The sequence below is a fragment of the Eublepharis macularius genome, chromosome 6 (assembly GCF_028583425.1).
Source record: "Eublepharis macularius isolate TG4126 chromosome 6, MPM_Emac_v1.0, whole genome shotgun sequence".
Taxonomy (NCBI): Eukaryota; Metazoa; Chordata; class Lepidosauria; order Squamata; family Eublepharidae; genus Eublepharis; species Eublepharis macularius.
The window spans coordinates 26496543-26515834 of record NC_072795.1 but is presented as its reverse complement, the minus strand read 5'-3'; the positions used below and the strand labels follow the sequence as shown (position 1 = coordinate 26515834).

The following is a 19292-nucleotide window of genomic DNA, read 5'->3' as shown; positions in this document are numbered from 1 at the left end:
TGATGCCAGCCCTGACAAGGATCAATCATTTCCATTGACAAAATAATTTATGATGTTTGTTAAAAATGTATATATATTTTAAAAATCAGAAATATTCAGGTACAAGGGAACAGATAGACTTAAAGATTATCTAGATTCAAACTGATGTACTAGTTCCTTGAGTTTTATTTACATTCCCCTTTTATCTTAGGTGTCTTCCATGCAGGGATGAGATTTTGTGGTTTTCCCATCGCTGGTGCAGCTGCTGCTAAACCACAGCAACAACAGGGCTTCCACATGGCAGGTTTCACATCAGTTTCCCTGCACCAGTTCCCTGAATGTGACCAATGGGCCAACAGGGCTTTTGCATATTTTTAAAAAATCAGCACTCGAATATTGTTATATCAATATACTGTTGTAATGACAGGTGTAGCAGGTTCTTTGAATTTCCAGCTTTTCAAAAAATATATCTTATATCTCCACAAGATAATAGGTTAGAGATTTACTTTTTAAAAATGAAAGCTGGGAAGCTGCTGCAAGTATTGTTACAAAGATAATGCTATTATACTGCCTATTTAAAAAATTCAAAGTTTCCCAACCATACAGCAGCCGTCCAGACATTACTGCCATCATTTCAGAAAGATCAGAGAAAAGCTGGGGAAACACTCGGAAGCAGCAGGCAAAAATCTGTAGATTATCCACAGTTTATTTTCTGCCCATGTACTTTTTAAAAAACAGAAAGATAACTGTTAAGTGGTAAGTGGCTGTACTTTGTGATCATTGTTTCCTACTGTACAGGTGACAGTGTCTACTCTTCAGTCACTTTTCTTTGCATTCTGCCAAAAAAAGTATGTGGGACAGCTAATTTATCCCAATAGTGTTAAAATGTAAGGGGACAACCAATTTCCTGCCACTGTGGGTGCAATCCTATGCACACTTACCTGATAGTAAGGACTTACCACACCTCACTCTTATTTGTATGCTTTTCCATGACCCCCAATCCACCTCTTTCGGTCTTCTCTCCAAATGGCAACACCCTCATGTGCAGATAGCTATTCTTATGGGTGGACTGTGCACACCCAGTAGTGTGTATAAAAAAGTTTTCATGTATGCAACATTTATTTTTGTACTCCATTGTCTCATTTTGTGGCAACCCATTTCTCTCCAACAAACAGTTGAAGGCAAATGCTTAGGCTCATTCTTTAACTTTCACCCCTGTTCCACTGTGTAAAAAAAACCCCATACTTTATAAATGCATATAGCTGTTTCCTATAGACTAGTCTTTTCTAAGGGAATATTCTCTTTCAAGGTTGAATCATTTTAATGCCACTTTTTAAAAACAAGAGAGAACACACTACAGTAAATAAATTATAATCCTTTTGCTCTCTCTGGAGAGTTCATATGTAACTTTAAAGATGGTGGTTAATGATAGCAGGAAAGTCACATTTGGCATTCAGCAATCAGTAGAAGAAATATGGCTTTATTTTTCTATTATCCAAGAAAATCAGAAGATAACTTTCCCTTCACCAGAACTTTGAGTAGTTGTAAACTAAGGGCTCATGCTACAATAATATTATATATACTTTCCAGTTTCAAAGCTGTTCGATCTTTGAAAAAATATGGATAAAAAGCATACCTTTACACCCTCTTGGTTTCCTCCATGCACAGCTGTTGAATAGTCTTGCGGCAATGATGTTTAGTAACCTGGTAAACTATACCTATATAAGGATCTCGTATCAGTTTACTACATTATATTTTAACTAGACTATCAGCAGATAATACATACATTTACAAGCTGATTGAGAGTCCCCTATGCACTGTTTGAATAGACATTCCTGCTGGAGGACAGCTAGTTAATTAATAATAATTTTCTTCAGCCTCCAGAATACTCCAGAATAGTAACAAAGTTGCATTTGGTTAAGTATCATTTCTGCTCTCCCCACCCACTACTTGGCCACTGAATCATGATAGTTTATTATTTTTGTTGGACTTTCACTTTTTCTTATCAGTCTTTCTCTCCTCCCCTTCTGTAACCTCAGTATAAACCAATTATTGTTTCATGAGAGAGAGAGAGAGAGAGAGAGAGAGAGAGAGAGAGAGAGAGAGAGAGAGAGAGATTCAAAGTTAGTTAACAACATGGTTAACAAGGTGTTGTTTACTAAAATGTTTACAGTATAACTGTTGGATGCTATTTATTAATAGTGTACATATATAGTTAGCCCTCAACGTGTATAGCCCAGGCAAGTCCGATCTCATCAGATCTAGGAAGCTAAGCAGGGCTGGCTTTGGTTAGTACTTGGATGGGAGTCCTCCAAGGAAAACCAGGGTTGCAGAGGCAGGCAAAAATCCCTCCTCTTATCCCATCTGCCTATTCACTATTGCGCAAAATGCTGCAGGCAGGGGGTATATGATGTCTCCTAGTCATGACGGCATCTTAGGTTAGAATTTTATTTTAGGTATTTATTTACTTTGTACTTGTTCCAGGATTTTAATCCATTTTTTTTTCTTCACGAAGCGCCAATGTTACTTCTATAAAACAGATAACTGATAAAGGACAACAATCTAGCAATTAAGTAGTGCTGAGTCACCTAAACTTTTGTACTGAGACTCTGGCATCATAGGCCATGCTTTCTCAGGCCATCCAGTACTCTTTCCATAAATATTGTCCCTGTGACCTCGGACAGGGCAGGGGTGAGTAAGGTTAACAGTCCCCAGTTGGGAGCAAGGAATCCCCCACTCCCAGCCTCCAACCCACCCTCCACTACCATTCACCTGGCCTGCAGGGGAGGGAGCACGGAGAATGGGCCTAGCCACTCCGGAGCTCTTCCTTGTTACGCTGGAAATGATGTCATTCCTGGTGTGACAAGGAAAGGAAGGCCCCTGTGGGGGCTGATTTCATCAAATTTGATTTCATCAAATCAGCCCCACTCAGGGGCCTTCTCCTCCTTCTCGTGCCAGGAATGTTATCATTCCCAGCACAACAAGGAAGAGATCCAAAGCATGTGTGCAAAGCAAGCGCACAAGGTAGATTCCCCCCAGAGCACCCCCATGCCCCCAATGACCCCTCCTTCCTCCTGGTTGGGCTCCAGGGGACCTGGCAACCCTACGGGAAGGGAGTCAGTGCATTCTCATACTCCTCCATTTTTCAATTCCCAACCTAAGCTTTCTTGATTGAGCATCTGGTTGAGCCTTCCTCCTGGCCCATTGGAAGTAAGTACAACAAGCTCCCGTGAGAGGATGGGAGTCAATTTCCACCATCATTATAGCCACATTGCTTGATGGCCACGTCTCACTGTGCCACTGGCAAATGCAGTTACTTAGTTCTTATAGTGTCTTCTCAGAAGCTCTCCTTGGGGTCATGATCAACCAGAAACAGGGAAACATCAATTACCAGATGCTTTGAAAAAGAAAATGCAGTGAAATGCAGCCTCAAGATATCTGTGCAAGAAAAGAAATTTTAATGCTTTCTCTTGTGGTTTTTCACACTGAAAATGTCTTTCCCCCTCCTATTTTTTTCAACATTTGGATAAAGGTATGGATAGTTGTATTTTTTTTCTCATGAGTCAGGGTACAGCATTGGTTAATTTTGTCTAGAAAATCTGTTGCACAGGAAGCTGAAGCACTCTCTCCTTGTTTAGGGCACAGAACGTTCTTGGCTTCATCCATAAGACTACGGGCCAAGCTACACGTGACGAATGACACTTGAACGGCAAGTGGATCGAGTGGAGCGCAAGTGGACAGGGAGAAATACACTTGCCGTTCAAGTGTCATTCGTCACTTGTAGCTTGGCCCTCCGCCTTAACTATCAAATAGAATAAGTCCTACAAAGTGTAACCCTGAAGCTCATCTGAAATGAAACCGATACACTAAGGAAAATGCTTTAGACCAGATTAGGTACAAGTTGCACCATAAAATGAGACAACCTCTTAAGTAAAAATAAAAGCATTAAAAGTCACTTCAAAGATCCCTAAAAAAAAAAAGATATGCAAGAGTCTTGAAGCAGCTATGGTTCCAAGGTAACTGAAGGTGTGTGGGAGGGGGGAACAACACAGTATTGTACAGATCTCTCACAACCTCATTAGATGATATTTAATTTGGTTAAAAAACAGATATACAATGATGGATAAAAAAATGGTGCCAAAAAAGCTGCGGTAGATTTTTCAGTACTCAGAAGCAGCAAGATTCATACTGCAAAGAGGCAAAACAAGGGACACAAGCCCCCCCCCCCGACTCTACAAGATACCAGCAATAGCTTGAGGTCGTCAGTGGCTGTACCTATTGAGGTGCTGACCTTCCCACCAAAGAGTCTCATGGTGGTGTTTTTCTTTTCAGGTGTAATTGTGACCACAACTCCGGAGGAAGAAAGATAGAAACAAGCTATTGCTGGCATCTTTTAGAGTCGGGGAGGGGGGCTTGTGCCCCTTGTTTTGCCTCTTTGCACCTGTGATGAAGAGAAATATATAAGAAAATTGTTACAAATAAATTTGGATAATAGTATCGGACATTGTACCACCCTAGGGTCCCATTGTGTAGCCCTTGTGTGGCTTTTCTTGATTGCACTCCTTCTGTGTACCCTGTGGCTGCCGCTGTTCCTTCTATGTTGCACTTTGAAATTATTGTAGCAAAATTGCACTCTTATGCACTTTATTGCTTGAGTATTCCACATTGAAATACTCAGGGCTTTTTTTCTGGGAAAAGAGGTGGTGGAACTCAGAGGGTTGCCAGCACAGGGGGCAACTCTTGGCGGGAGGTGGTGCCCCTGGTACCACATGTGTGCGCGCAAAGTGCACGCATGCTCCCAGGGCCAATAATGTCACTTTGGGTAAGCTGGAACAAGGGGGGAGTTTTTAAAATTTTAAATCACCCTCGGTGAAAATGGTCACATGGCTGGTGGCCCCGCCCCCCTGATCTCCAGACAGAGGGGAGTTTAGATTGCCCTCCGCACCACTGGAGTGGTGCGGAGGGCAATCTAAACTCCTCTCTGTCTGGAGATCAGGGGGTGGGGCCACCAGCCATGTGACCATCTTCAAGAGATTCCGGAACTCCGTTCCACTGCTTTCCAGCTGAAAAAAAGCCCTGGAAATACTATTCTATTTTTTCATTGGTTTAGCCCTCTTATTTCCTGCTTGGTTCACTTTTTGAGGGTTGCTCCTTGTTTGTTGCCCTGTTTTCTGTCTAAGGCAGATCACCAGAAAACTCCATGGTTTTACCATAGAGGTCAAGCAATTCCTAGAACTACCTCCTGCCTCTTCCGGATTATACCCAGGCATGACGTAGTGACATCAACAACAATACCATCACATCCCCCCATGTCCTCATTCACAACTCTCCCACCATTTGCCAGGCTCAGTCTGGTAACCCTATGGATCAAACCTACGGGCTTGCAAAAGATACCACGGGTGTAGCAAGGATGTACGTGCAGCAATTAAGTGTGACTTGTTGCAAGGTGTCCTACTTTAACTGTAGAAGGAAAACTGACCATGTTGTACCTAATAATAGCTGCTCATATCTCCTGGAGATGCTTGTATTTATGAATATTATCTTATTTCTTACCAGGTATTTTCACGGTTTCTTGTCATGAAAGATATTTGCATGGAAACTGGGCCTTTGTTGCTTAGCAGTTCATCTGTTCCTGTTGCTTAATTCTCACTTTAATCACTTGCCTTGGCTGGAAACATCATAACCATCTCCCAGGAACCAACTGTGATGACAGAAACATGGAATTATGACTCCAAATGAGGACAGACAAAGCTCTTCCCTTAAAAGGAATGTAATTCTACGGAACTCTTTCTCTCACTCTTTCTCTCCTTAAAATGTTGAATACAGCTTGTTTCATTATGCACCAAGGGAGTAACATTACAAGAGTCTATACTTTTATTTTCCACAGATTATTTTTTTCAGATGTGAACATTATTATGAACACATTTTATTGAGAGTCGACAATTCTTAAAGGGTGGATTTATACATGCATATCAATTTAGTCTATGACTGCCATCAGTAGTGCTCCAGGGACCTAGAATTTACAAGCTTACTTTGTCCCTCCTAGCATGGACCAAGCCTTCCTTCCCACCTTTTCAGATGATTCAGGAAGGTGGTAGAGGCTCCAAGAAAGAGCCAACCCGATGAGCAATGTATGTGCAGAATCCTTGAGGCCCTGCTCATCCCTAAATAATTTATCAGATAAGTGCCATGCCTTAGTGGTATCTGGGAAGTGCTTACCTTTCCAAGCCCTTTTCTGTCATTTGGAGAATGCACTCAAATGGATGTGGCTGCCAAAATCATCCCCCCCCCCTGTTCCACTTTCACCGAAGTTTGCTGGAAATTCTACTGTCTCTGCTCAGAGTGAAAATGAGTAAAGGGCAGGGGCTTGATTTGGGCAGTCATGCTGTTTTAGGACATTAACTTGAAAGCAACAAATTACAGAAGTGGACTTGGAAAGGTACAAATTGGTTGTCACTGACTGCATGAAAGGATTTGTCAAATCAAATCAACACCTCCCCCCCCCTGCAAAAATTCAGTTTTCACTGAGACGTTTTACCTTCTGAACATTCTGTATAGCCCAAATCTTTCCCCTAGGCAGTATTTTGCCCTAATATACATTTTCAGATGTACATTTTCAAAGGAAGTGTTTTTGAACACTCATTCTGTGGACTAACACGATATGCTCCTTGTGTATTTCAACAAGAGCTGAAGCAACAAATATTCCATCCTACACAGCTTACACAAATCCAGCAGCTTGGTAAATGAAACAGAAAGTTTCTGCTGTGCCCCAGTCCTGTTAATAGGAAACAGCAGTGTAGGAGTGTGGTGCTCTTCTTGAATCCTGGGCCAATAAAGTGTTCATGGGAAACCTTTTCCATTACAAACCTTTCTCCTTGTCCACGAAAACCTCTTGTGTCACACAGCTATGTTATTTCAGGCACAAGTGGATTCTATTTGCATTTCTGCTGATTTTACAACAGTGGTTTGTTAATTGAAAATATTTCCACTCTACTCCTCCAAATAGCTCAGAGTGGCTGACAATGAACACACTTGTTTGTTGTTTGTTTGCTTGCCTGCCTGCCTTTCTGCTTTTCTCAATAAGATCCAAGGTGGACTACACAGTGCAAGTGAAATACAATACAACGAACAGATACACCAAGCAGACAACAATGATGATGATGATAGTAACAACAACAACAATTTCAATTTATATACCGCCCTTCAAGGCAATTTAACACCTACCTAGAGCAGTTTACAAAGTATATTATTATTATCACCACAACAATCACCCTTTGAGTTGGGTGAAGCTGAGAAATTTCCTAGAAGCTGTGACTGACCCAACTGGATGGGTGGGAATCAAACCCAGTTCTCCAGATTAGAGTCTTGCCGCTCTTAACCACTACACCAAACTGTCTCTCAGTAATGAAGAATAGTTAATATATTCAGTGAAAACAGATACACCGTAGCAGAAAATCTGAAGATAAGCATAAAGTCAAGGATAGAGATGAAATCTTTCTGAAACAATTTATAATTTATTTATATGACATAATAAGCAACACGGGAGCTGTATGCACATATCAGCATACAGTATCCAATAGCATAGCATACAGTCCCTGTCCCTAAGCATCCCTTTGAGTTATTTCTTATGAAACAATCCTCTAGTCTGAGTAGAAAGCCCACCTGAATAATTCAGTTTTGCATAGTTTGCAGAAAGCAAGGAAAGTGGGAGCTTTCCTGACCTCCTCAGTCAGGCCATTCCATAAGGTGGGGGCCACCACAGAGAAAGCACGTGCATGGGCAGCTGTTGATTTTGTCCAACTGCAAGGTGGTATCTGCAAAAGGCCCTCTTTGGATGAGAAGGCTGCTATGGTGGAACATAAGGGGAGAGACCTTTGGTGTATCAAGGTCAACATTGTTTTCTTTGGCAACTCCAGAGTTTCAGATAGAGGTCTTTCTCATCCTCTTCTAACTGACCCTTTTAGATGGAGATGTTGGAGACTGCACCTGGGACTACATTTGCCTGCTGGGAGGGTTGGTGAGTCTGGAGAATTTGGGTTGCGTGTGTGAAGACTATGCAAATAGTATTGTACAAGCCTCTAGGAATCCCCCCAATTTCTATGGTAAAAAACAGAGGTTACAGTGATTCCTAGAACATCACACAATTCTCCTCCCTCCCATTTTGTTCTCACTACTGCATTGAGCAAGGGTGGAGACTGGGGCAGTGGACATGGGGACCACAAGTAACCTGGCAAAGCTACTTCCCACCACTCCACAGCTGCCTCTTTGTCTCCTTTTCAACCCCACTGCGATCCCCCATTTCAGCCCCTTCCTTCCCACACAAACTTTAGTTGCCACCATACATAACAGCAATCATGTTTCAAAAGCCAGTTAAAAGAGTGGCACCTGCCTTCGGACAGGAGTTGTTACTTTGCTCCCACTGCTTTCAAAAAAGAAAGGTTGTGATGACTGGCTGTGAACCTGACATAGGTAAAAATGAAAGGTAAAGTCTTCTTGCATATCCTGGCTAGCCACTTTGTTGATAAAGTGACTTCCTGACCTCCCTCTCTTTCACATGGCATTGTGACATTAGTTGGTTATTTCAGGGCTGAGCTGGAATTCTGAGGCCTTTCTCAAATCAACCAAAAGAGCCTCTCTCCCCCCCCCCCCCTTCACTGCTTACCAGCCACAGAACATCGCACCGAGCTCCTGGAACTACAGCGTCTTCCGGGCATGATTTTGCGCGAAAACAGCAACGGCCCATTTCAGGTATGTTATATAGGCAAACACCCTGAGGCATTTATGGATTGAATCAAACACTGTGGCCTGACAAGGGTCGAGGCCTGTGGAAGAACCACTGTTGGTCATCAGGGCCTGAACTCACATGTTGACCAGTTGTAGAGTTAGCATCTGTGTGCTTATTTTGTATACAGAAGATAGTTATAGCAGATAAGTTACTGGCAACCCCTCTAGGAAGGGAACCCTGCTAAGGAACCCACACAAATGGCACAGGTATTAGTCAATTAGTTGTAATTCAGCTGCAAACATCTTGATAATCCCTGAGTTTAACCCCCTCATTCTTTAAAAAGATTTTTATTGAGAAGTGGGAGCAAATATAAAGCTACATACTTATATAAAGCAGCATAGTAAAACAAGGTAAGAATACAAAGAACAGAAAAAGTAGTAAAAAGGGGGTGGGGGAGGAAATATCAGACCTATTTGAGATGTTCAACAAAGTTGTAGATTTTATATTTGGACCTTCCTGAATTCAAACATTGTTGGATTTGGGATGTCTAAATAAGGCACTGAACTGATTCCTGGCATCAGACATGGGTGCTGTGTACTCAGACCAATTAATCTAAGTGTCAGGGTGGTGTCCCAGGCCATAAGAATTCTTCTGCACTCCCGGACACCAACTGCTGGGTTTGACCCATGGTTGTTTTAATTTTCTAAGTATTCTAGAAAATGTGTGGCAAGATGAGGAAGCGCTGCTTGCAAATGGCTGTCCACAAATCAATAAAGATTTTCATAGTCATTCATCACTCATGTCACCCTATTCCCATATGTTTGCTGAATGTGTAATGAACTTAAACTAGCTCAAGGCTGGAAATATGGTATTGAGATGGCTTGAGAATGATTTTGCACATGCAAACACACAGTGAGAAAAGAATATGAACAATGATTCTTCCTAAAATCTCTGCTTGGGGGCGGGGGAGAATAGAATAGTATACTAAAAATTAATGCCCTGCATAGAATTTCATATGTGGTATGGGATATTCAAATTTCTGCTTCTTGTGGTGCATTCCTAAGCAGAGTTATACCCCAGGGGAGGGGCTGTGCCTATGTGTTAGAGCGTCTGCTTAGCATGCAGAAGTTCCTAAGTTCAATCTCCAGCATTAAGAGGATCAAGTAGTAGGTGATGTGAAAGACCTCCACTTGAGACCCCTAGAGAACTACTGCCAGTCCAAGTAGACAATATTGAATCGGACCAATGGTCTGATTCAATGTAAGGCAGCTTCATGCATTCATATGTTCACCTTCTATGTCCATTGGAGTCAAAAGTTAATGTTTACATTTTTTATGAGCTTTTTTCTCTCCACAGATTCCCTTGGGATTGTATCAAGACTCCATGGTCAATAAAGAGCATTGTACCGGTATGACTTATGCAGTAGTTAACTTATCTTTGACTGTGCCATTCATTTCAAAAATACAACCAGTGATCCATGTTGAAGCCAGCTTGAGCTAAGCAGTGACTGCTGGTGGGTTTCCTAAACATAGACCACTGCAGGACGAGCTGCTTTCTGTGACTCTCATTATCACTGATGTTCCAGAGTTGCCTTCACATGAATCATATTTGGCATCAAGCAGACAAAAGGACAATTTAGCATTGGGTGCAAGCCTAGAAGCTTGTGGCTTTAAGCTTTATTTTTGGCCATATCCCTGTGGCCTGAAAATGTAATAATAAGGTTCTAATAAGCTTCCTTCCTTTCACTGAGCAACTGTGGTTGCTAAGAGATTAATCCTGTTTTGATGGAAAGGTCAGCACTGAAGCTTGGCACTATGATATGGCTGATTTTGTGGCCAATGGGTAGTTGAGATAAATGATGCAAAAGATTTGGAGAAATTTGGACTCACTTTTCTCAGGTTTGAGTTGACTATTAATATGGCTGGATGTGTCACTTTTCCCTTTTCACCTATTCTTCATTCCACTACTATAGACCTTTGTAGTATCCTCAATACATTAAAAAAGTAGTAGGTTTATTCACATAAAAGCAGCAGGGTTAGGGAGCTCGAGCAGTCTCCCATTGAGGCATTGATCAAATCCAACATACTTAGCTGCACCAAGGCTGCTGTATCACATGTCTTTAGAATACATGATGTTATCTTTATACTAACTCAAATCACTGGCATATCAACATCAGCACTGTCTACACTGATGGGTAGTAACTCTGCAGGGTCTTAGGTGGAGTTCTTTCATATCGCCTGCCATCTGATTTTTTTTTTCAAATCAGAAATACTAGAGATTGAACTTGGGACCTTCTGCATATAGTCTACCAAAGCAGACACCTTACCATTGAGTTATGGCTCCTAAGCCACATAAGATGATGTCTGCTAGATCCAGTCAAAGGTCCCCCTAGACCCTTATCCTGTTTCCCATGGTGGCCGATCAGTTTATTTGGTTAGTGGGACTTCTGCCTTCTTAAGTTATCATTATGTTCCAGAACATGGTCAACAGCAAGGGTCCACAACATGGTGCCCATGGGTGCTATGTAACTTGCCAACTCCTTTCCTGGTGCCCACCAAGTGTTTTCCAAAAGTGTGAGGGGCCAGGTATGGCACTTGTCCCTCTGGTTTTCTGATTGGCCACTGAAGAGCCAATTGGCTGGGTAGATTAAAAAAAATATTGTTTCAGTGGCAGCTGCCCCCACAGTGTTAGTTTTATTCTCTCTCATTTTTTTTCACAACGTATTTTTGAAATTACTCCTTTTCTCCCCATCTTCCTCTGTTTGTATGGCTCCGCGTCCTGTAGCAGCCATTTTGTGGTTGCGCAAACCACTTTGTGTCAGAATTCCAAAGATGCCTGCAAGTTGAAACAAGTTGGGACCTAGGCTGTGCGCTTCGGTATTTCCAATCCAGAAAGATTCTGGATATCCCAATTGGGGCCAGCATGCTGGCCCTGATTCCTGAACCAAAGTTGGTTCAGAAATCCTGAACCAGCTGATTCAGAAATCCTGAACCAAAGCCACCTAGGAATGGCAGACAGCTGGCCAGGAAGGCTGGGTTCGAGCCATTGGTTTTGGGGATGGAATGGTCCTCCCCTGCACTTTGGTTTGGGAGAAGGAATGGTCCTCCCCATGTCAGCTGTTTTGGGGATGGAATAGTCCTCCCTGGTGTTTGGGGGAAGGAATGGTTCTCCTCTGCATCCCTGGTTTAGAGGAAGGATGGGTCCTCCCCGTGTTCCTGTTTGAGGGAAGGAAGGGTCCTCCCCTGTATTTGTTTCAGGTGAGGAACGGTCCTCCCCTGCGTTTTTGTTTTTAAGGGAGTTTCTTTCCCCCATATGTTTTGGTTAGTTCCATCACTGTGTATGTTCACTGTGTAGGTAGCATGGGAGGAGGGGTCCTCTCCCACCTATTGTGGCTACATTGTAGATCTGGTTTTTGAGGTGCTTGTGCCTGATTCACCTTGCAGTAGGGGTTTGCTAGGAACTTAATACTCATCCAACCAGGACCACTTTTGCCGGCAATTACTGTATGGGGCTTCCTGTACAAAGCTGGTAATGTCACCTTTTTTCAGAACCTGCGGCAAGGCTTGGGGTGGTGCTAGGCCACCATGGGGCGTGAGGGCCTAAGTAGAGGCTTGGCCCTTTGCATTGGCAAGAGAAAGTTGGGGAATAGGGAGTGGGCCGGTGAGTACCCTCTTGGCAATTCCCCATCGGTGGGGAAATGGGATCTGTCAGGGGGGATGGTGTGCATTACGGCTACCACCACTTGTCAGACTGCCTTTAGGAAACCCCAGGTGCAAGTCCTTCCCTCATGCTGGATGGCTGAGGCTTTAGGAGCTTGAGGTGGGGAACCCTTTGCCTGGCCAGCCGGGCCGACACCATTTCAAGAATGGGTCATGCCTGGGGTAGTGGGGCTCGCCCAGACAGGTCAAGGTGGAGGTCCTGGAGTTACCCCATGGCTTGACCTGTACCGCCAGTTTGCCTTGCCACAGTTTAGAGTTTATGTTGTATTTAATAAAGTAGCCCTTAATTCAAAGCCTTGTGTCTGTCTCATTCTTCTGACTGGGGGGGGCAAAATCAGTATATGAACAGATTTTAGTTCTTACACTTTTCACAGATCCTTAAATGCTTATGGTTAGAGGCTTTTGTTCCCGTGTTTTCCCTCAAGCACTCTAGTACATGTTCTTTTAGTATACCTTTTCTCTTCTGGGTTTAAGAATGCTGGTATTCACTTTCTAGTACCCCAAACTTCTTCTCTTTCAACACCAGTGCTTTCCTTTTTAAACTGAATCTCAAGGTCTCTAAAGGCAGTTTCCATCCACACTTGACCATAGATCTCTCCACTCTCCAGAGCTGCCTCCCTGTTTAATTGGGTAAGGAAACTCTTCTCTCTTTAGAAGATCTATCACCTTTCTCTGGCCTGAATGGGAGTCTGCCCCTACTTCCCAAACTTCCTTGCCAACTTTTCCCCAGTTCTCCTGTCAGTGTTAAACTTCCAGCTGTTCAAACTTGATTCTTCTCATCACGGCTGAAAACCAACCCCCCTCTTTCCAGCTCATGCTACTCAAACAGATTCCTTGGAAAAGCCAGTCACTCAAAACTCTCTGTGTTGGTGAGGAGTTAACCCTTATCATTTCTTCAGCTATTTGTATGGTACTTCTAGGCTTTTAAAAATTACTGTCCGTCACAGTTTATTAGGACCAGTCCTCCTGAGGTCTAAATTTAAGGTAATGTAAGGAGGAGCTGAACTTAAGGTAGAAAGCCAAAGGTTTTAAAACAGGAAAATCATTACAGGGTACATAAAAGATAAGCAAAAATATTAAGGTTCTGCTCTCCTCCTCCTTGCTTCACCATTGTTCCACTCAGAAGACAATTGTTAAATACTCTTAAATTGGTCAGAAATTATATAAATCAGCTGTATTTTTTAAAATTTCTACCACTCAAGTGTTTGTTGAACTAGTTCTCTGTAACATTAAATGTCTGCTGATCTGTTTGGACCAACAAAATATTTAAGACATTTGATGCTGAACACAACCAGTGACTAGGTCATGTCTGAACATTATGGCTGAACATGATAAATTTAACTGTAGAACATGTTTACAGTGAAATTTGCAATTTTCCTAATGGAAATGTCACAATATTATTTACCTTTCATAAGCTGTGAGATAAAATAACATCAGATATGCTTTAATTAGGGTTGTGAGTGACTTCTGAGGTCCCTTAAGTCCCCTGGCAAGAGAATGGTATGCTGGCACTTACACTGTGAAGACTTCATTGTTTATCTGTGTGCATGCGCACAGCATGAATGTGCTGGTGTGCGTGTGTGATGACGTCACTTCCAGGAAGTGACCTCATCACACAGGTCAAAGAGCAGCCCTGGGAGAGCATGTGTGCTCCCCAAATGGCTGAATCACCCCTCCCCCTGTGGGCTGGATTTGGCCCAAAACAGGTCTGTTGCGGAGTACAGGAGCATGCCTAAGTGGGGTGCAGGGGTGTGCCGTACCCCCCGGAGGTGAACCGTTCTGCCAGGGGGGTGTCCTGGGGGCATGCCCCCCACTGGCCAGGTAAGTGTGGTTGGAGGAGAAGGTAGGAGCAGGGGATCCCCTGCCCCCAGTGGGGGAATGACAAGCCTAGCTTTAATATTCATTGACAAGAACTATCTTTTCTCTTTTAAATTTCTCTCTCTCTGTGTGTGTGTGTGTGTGTTTGTCCGCTCTGAACTTTTTCCTCCTGAAAAAACTTTCATTGCCAACAATATTCATCAGTTCTTTCAGACTTGAGGTCTCTGTTTTTTAAGCTTTCTACTTTTTGATTAGTTAGCAGGTTTTTAATCAAAATGTCAGGAGCAAGTGGGTGGTTTCCTCAGTACCTTGCCTTTTGCTTTGCTCGCCCCTGGCAGCCATTCTGTGAGGAACTTCCTGTTTGTTGTAGAGTTCACCTGCCTTTCTCCCCCTCCTTTTTCTTCTTTTCAACTGCTCCTCTTTTATCTTTCCTTTTCACCCACACAGACTTCTATTTGGGTTAAAAAGGGGGGGGCTCTCTGAGCCTAGCAAAGAATTGAAATGATAAGGAACAGCCAGAGTGTTTCTGATCTTGTATTTTTAAGATCTCTGGTGAGACTTTCCCCCTTCTATTGCCCTGAAGCCAGAGAGCACCTAATTATATTTTAATGTCTGGAAGTATTATTGCAGAGGATTCCAGTGTGTGTTTGTTTGTGTGTGTTTGTGTGTGTTCCTTTCTAATCAAACCATGACTAAAGTGTAAATTGTGTTCCATTGGTCAGGGGTGAGAAGGAAAGAGTATCATGGGGATTTTTATCTTTTCCCTTACAAAAACATCTATTTATTTGCTTTTATTTATATTCCATAGAAGTTCCTCAGGGTCTCAGGAAAGTTCTTTCATATCACCTACTACTTGATCTTTATATTGGAAAAATACAAATGGCAATTTAAAATCTCAGTTTAACAATAAAACAAAATTTAAAAACACGGTTTATTCCAGTTTGTAGACAAGAAACAGAATCGTGTTTGCTAAAACATCCAAATTAAGATGAACCTCTAAATTGTGCTTCAAAGACTTCCTAAACCAAAATAAATAAATATTGTATTACTGTGTTAAGGTTATTTATGAAAGATATGGTACAGTACATCGTCTATTTAATCTATAACCAACTAGTTATAACCTCTTGTAATTCAAGGTGCTATACACTGTTTCATCGCTGTTTGTATTCATTGTTGTTTGTTTCATTGTTTCATTGTTGTTTGTATTTAGTATTTTACAACATTGATTGTTTATTGTATGTTTGTATTTTGTACAATTTCAATAATAAAAAATAATAATAATAAAAAAGACTTCCTAAACCAGGAAGGTGTCAGTCTCAGTTTTGTGTGTGATGAGGAAAGTGATATGTAAGAAGCACATGAAACAGAAAATAAACCAGGCTTGAGCTCATTATGAACAAACTGGATACTAGAATATATTAATGAAATCTGAATACAGACAATAATACAGCCAGAAGTAGTCCCAGAATGGCAAAAATCCTGTACAATCACAGGTAAAATTGTCTATCAATTACATCAAGATTTCAGGAAATTTGCCTGTTTGTTAACTCCAGTTATCATATTTACCTCAACAGTGACTGAGAGTACTTTAAATATATACATAGAATTTTGAAAGCTTAAGCTGGAAGGATAGTTCTTTCTAAAATACCACAGAGACCTTTTAACAAGGAGAAGAGACAGAAACCGTTTCTACACGGCTTACCTTCTTCTAAAAACTTTCGAAAAACAGTGTCTTCGCTAGACATGGGCATGAACCAAAAAAATTTAATGAACCAGTGGTTTGTGGTTCGGTACCGATGACGAACCCGAACCAGCAAACCACAACGAACATTTCCTGCTGATGAACCGGTTTGAGGTTCGTGGTTCGTGGGTGTCAGAATGCCCCCCGTTGGACATAGAGAGCCCATATTCCCAGGGAGTGTTTAGCAGGCTCTCCTCCAGGCAGCACCCAAGTTTGGTCATGATTGCAATAGGGATCTTGGAGTTATACCCTCTCCAATCTGAGCCCCCCAGGAAACTCCCATTCGATACAATTAGAGCCACGAGTTGATGTTGGCCCAGTGTACAAGGGGTTGGCCATCAGAACTGCTTATCAGGGTTTGCAGGGATGATATTGGAGTGCCCACGGCTACAGAACACCCCCTCCCCCTCCCTTCCCCCGGGTGTCTTCTCCCATGTAACCAATTGTAACCAATTTGCAGCTCCATGGTTGGAAGGAAGACCTGCCGATCAAGGTAAGCTGGGCTTTGATTCAGGTTTCCAGGGTGACAGAAGGAGTGCAGACAGAGTTCAGGCATTCCCCCAGCTCTGTTTCCAAGGGAATTGATTGATGGTGCCTGACTGTCTGGCTTCACGAACCGTGGGTGAACACAATGAACTGGGCTTCCAACGAATGCTGGTTTGTTGGCCATGGACCCTCATGAACCTCTGGTTTGCGAACAGACAATCAGGCATTTCGTGGGTTTTTTTTGGTTCGTAATGCGGTTCGTGTCCATGACTAGTCTTCGCATGCTGTTATCACGCAAAATCACATGAGAAGATGCTGTCTTCCACGATAACAGCATCTTCTCGCGCAATAACATCTTCCTGGTGCAATTTTGCGCGCAAAGACACTGTTTTTCGGAAGTTTTCGGAAGAAGGTAAGCTGTGTGGAAATGGCCAGAATATGAGAATGAAGCTATAAAAAATGTAGCCAGAAAGACAGCGGATGTTTGTTGAAAAGAAGAGGTAAAAAATTAAAGTCACCCATACATCTAGCTTAGACTTTATTGATACTTAACCAGAGCTGCCATACATTCCATGGGATATCTAGGATCTGATTGTTCTGTTGAGCTCTATCTTGGCTCTGGCCTTGTGCCTTTCACCTTTGTTCTGCGTGTTACTTAATTAATAACAGATTCCTTCACCTGAAATAGTTACAGTGTTGTGGAAGCACTTTTATGAAGTAAAACAATTCTGTGCTTACTTAGGAGCAATTTACAAAAACATTATGGAAGATCTAATGGAAAATCTAACTGAGCAAGCCATTGTAAATACGCCTGTTTGGGGGCCTATCTTCTCCTGTGTCCTTTGAGAAGAAAATGACAACTGACTCCTGTCTGATAAACACTGTGTCTCTTGCTAAATCACAGTGCTTCAAGACTACCATTCAACACTGCTGAGAAAGGTAGTAAATGAATTTGAATCTGTGAATCCTGTGAGAAGATTATTCCCACACTTAAAATGTCTTCAGCTAGGATGTAGTTTATTAAGGGTGAAGTTAGGATGAGATACTAAACATTACAAATAAATATTGGGTCATTACTTAAAACTGCTTAACAACAAAATGGTAAAATAACATGTCATTTGTCTATTGAACAAATACTTCTTATCCATGTGAAATGTTTCCCCAGGTGTAAAAAGTGTGTAGCAGTGTTTTGTTCAATGTAGGGATCCAGAGGAGTTAGCCGTATTAGTCCATAGTTGCAAAATAGTAAAGAGTAAAAATAGTAACGAGTTCAGTAGCACCTTTAAAGTCTTAACCACCTTTATTGTAGCATAAGCTTTCAAGAACCACAGCTCTCTTTGTCAGATGCATCCTCAGAAGAGAGCTGTGGTTCTCAAAAGCTTATGCTACAATAAAGTTGGTTAGTCTTAAAGGTTCTAATGGACTCTTTACTATCGTTCAGTGTAGTAGATGCTTATTTGTGCACATCAGCTTCCCATGCTATTACAGCTGATAACTGACCAGAAAAAAAAGATTCACCTGACCTGCTCCTTTGTCATACTACAGCTGCAGATCTTCACAATACAGTAATCAACATTATCACCAGCTAAAGCCTCCACATCAAGCCATTAATAGAGGCACAGCTACAGAGAACAGCTGACCTCCCTCCATGGGCTTTTGGTGATTTGAAAGATGCCAACACAATCTTTGCTTTCTTTGGCTTGTAGAAGTGTGACCAGAATTACCAGAACTGTCTGGATAGGCGCTTCTGAAATGCTGCTGGACTGAAGTCATTGAACTGGCATTTCCACTTTTGTTAAGCTGGTGATTTGAGCGTGGGGAAGATTCAGTGAAAACCAAAAATTGTTGAGGCCAAAGTTCCATGAGATGCTGGGACTTGCAATCAGATCCCCAAATGTTTAGTTCAGCTGTAAAAAACATTTGGGGAGAAGGAATGATATGGGCTGAGAGTGTGGCACTAAGGAAAGGGGATATATTCATTACTTTCCTGTATTTTCCCAATCAAAAATGTCTCCCTGGCTGTTTAAGTCCTGGTAGTAAAAAAGACAGAACTTATATTCCTTTTTATGTATTTTATTTAGGAAGGTGTTTAAGAAATTTTCTACTAAAACAGTCTGAAGGTCTTTTCAGTCAGAGAAACAGTGAAGGGTCAAGAGTTAAGGCTCTCTTCCGGCCAACTCTATAATGAAATGAGAGGTGGTTGCCTCAGGTGAGACAGAAAACCCCAGGTCTCCTGCCTGCCTCACTCCTGCAAGTCAGATAATATAATCCTCCTCAGCCTCTTTAAAAGCCGCACAGCAAGCCACACATTCTGGTTTCCAAACTTTCCCAAGACTCATTTTTCTCACAAAAATTTGGCCACAATTTCTAGTTGTCTGTTGGTGGGGCAACCAAACTCTCATGATGGGAAATACTATAGAGTGACTAGCCACTGTATTATGAAAGGACAGTGAGGTAAGGAGAGTTATTTCCCCCTCTCCTGGTAGAGGAGTGGCAGCAGATGCATGGGCATTGGCGGTTACACAAAATTACCTTGGGCTGCCACTCTCCCCCGCTTCACCAGCCCTGTTGTTCAGATCCAGGTCCCCCTCTCCCTGCCAATAGTATTTTGTACTTTAACTAAATGTGTGCAGAAGATTTCTAGCATTACCTTTGATGCGGCCCTTGCTCTTACCCTTCTTGTTTACTTTTCCCTTCCGACTGTCTTTGTCTTTGTCCTGCAGCAGATTCTTTGCGCTTCTTGCTGAGTCTCAGTAAGAAAGCAAACAAGCACCAAAACATATTTTGTCTTCCTGCAAAGCCTTCCCTTTCTTCATCCAACAAT

The 19292-nt window shown here is 42.2% G+C and overlaps 1 protein-coding gene across 1 annotated transcript in view; it reads right to left on the bottom strand.

The window, feature by feature from the left end:
• Positions 1 to 1892, bottom strand: part of SI (sucrase-isomaltase) — a 178856-nt gene extending 176964 nt beyond the window's left edge. Inside the window, exon 1 of the mRNA XM_054982800.1 lies at positions 1616 to 1892. The gene's annotated coding sequence lies outside the window, so the exon portion shown is untranslated. The remainder of the gene's footprint in view (positions 1 to 1615) is intronic.
• Between the last annotated feature and the right edge of the window lie 17400 nt (positions 1893 to 19292).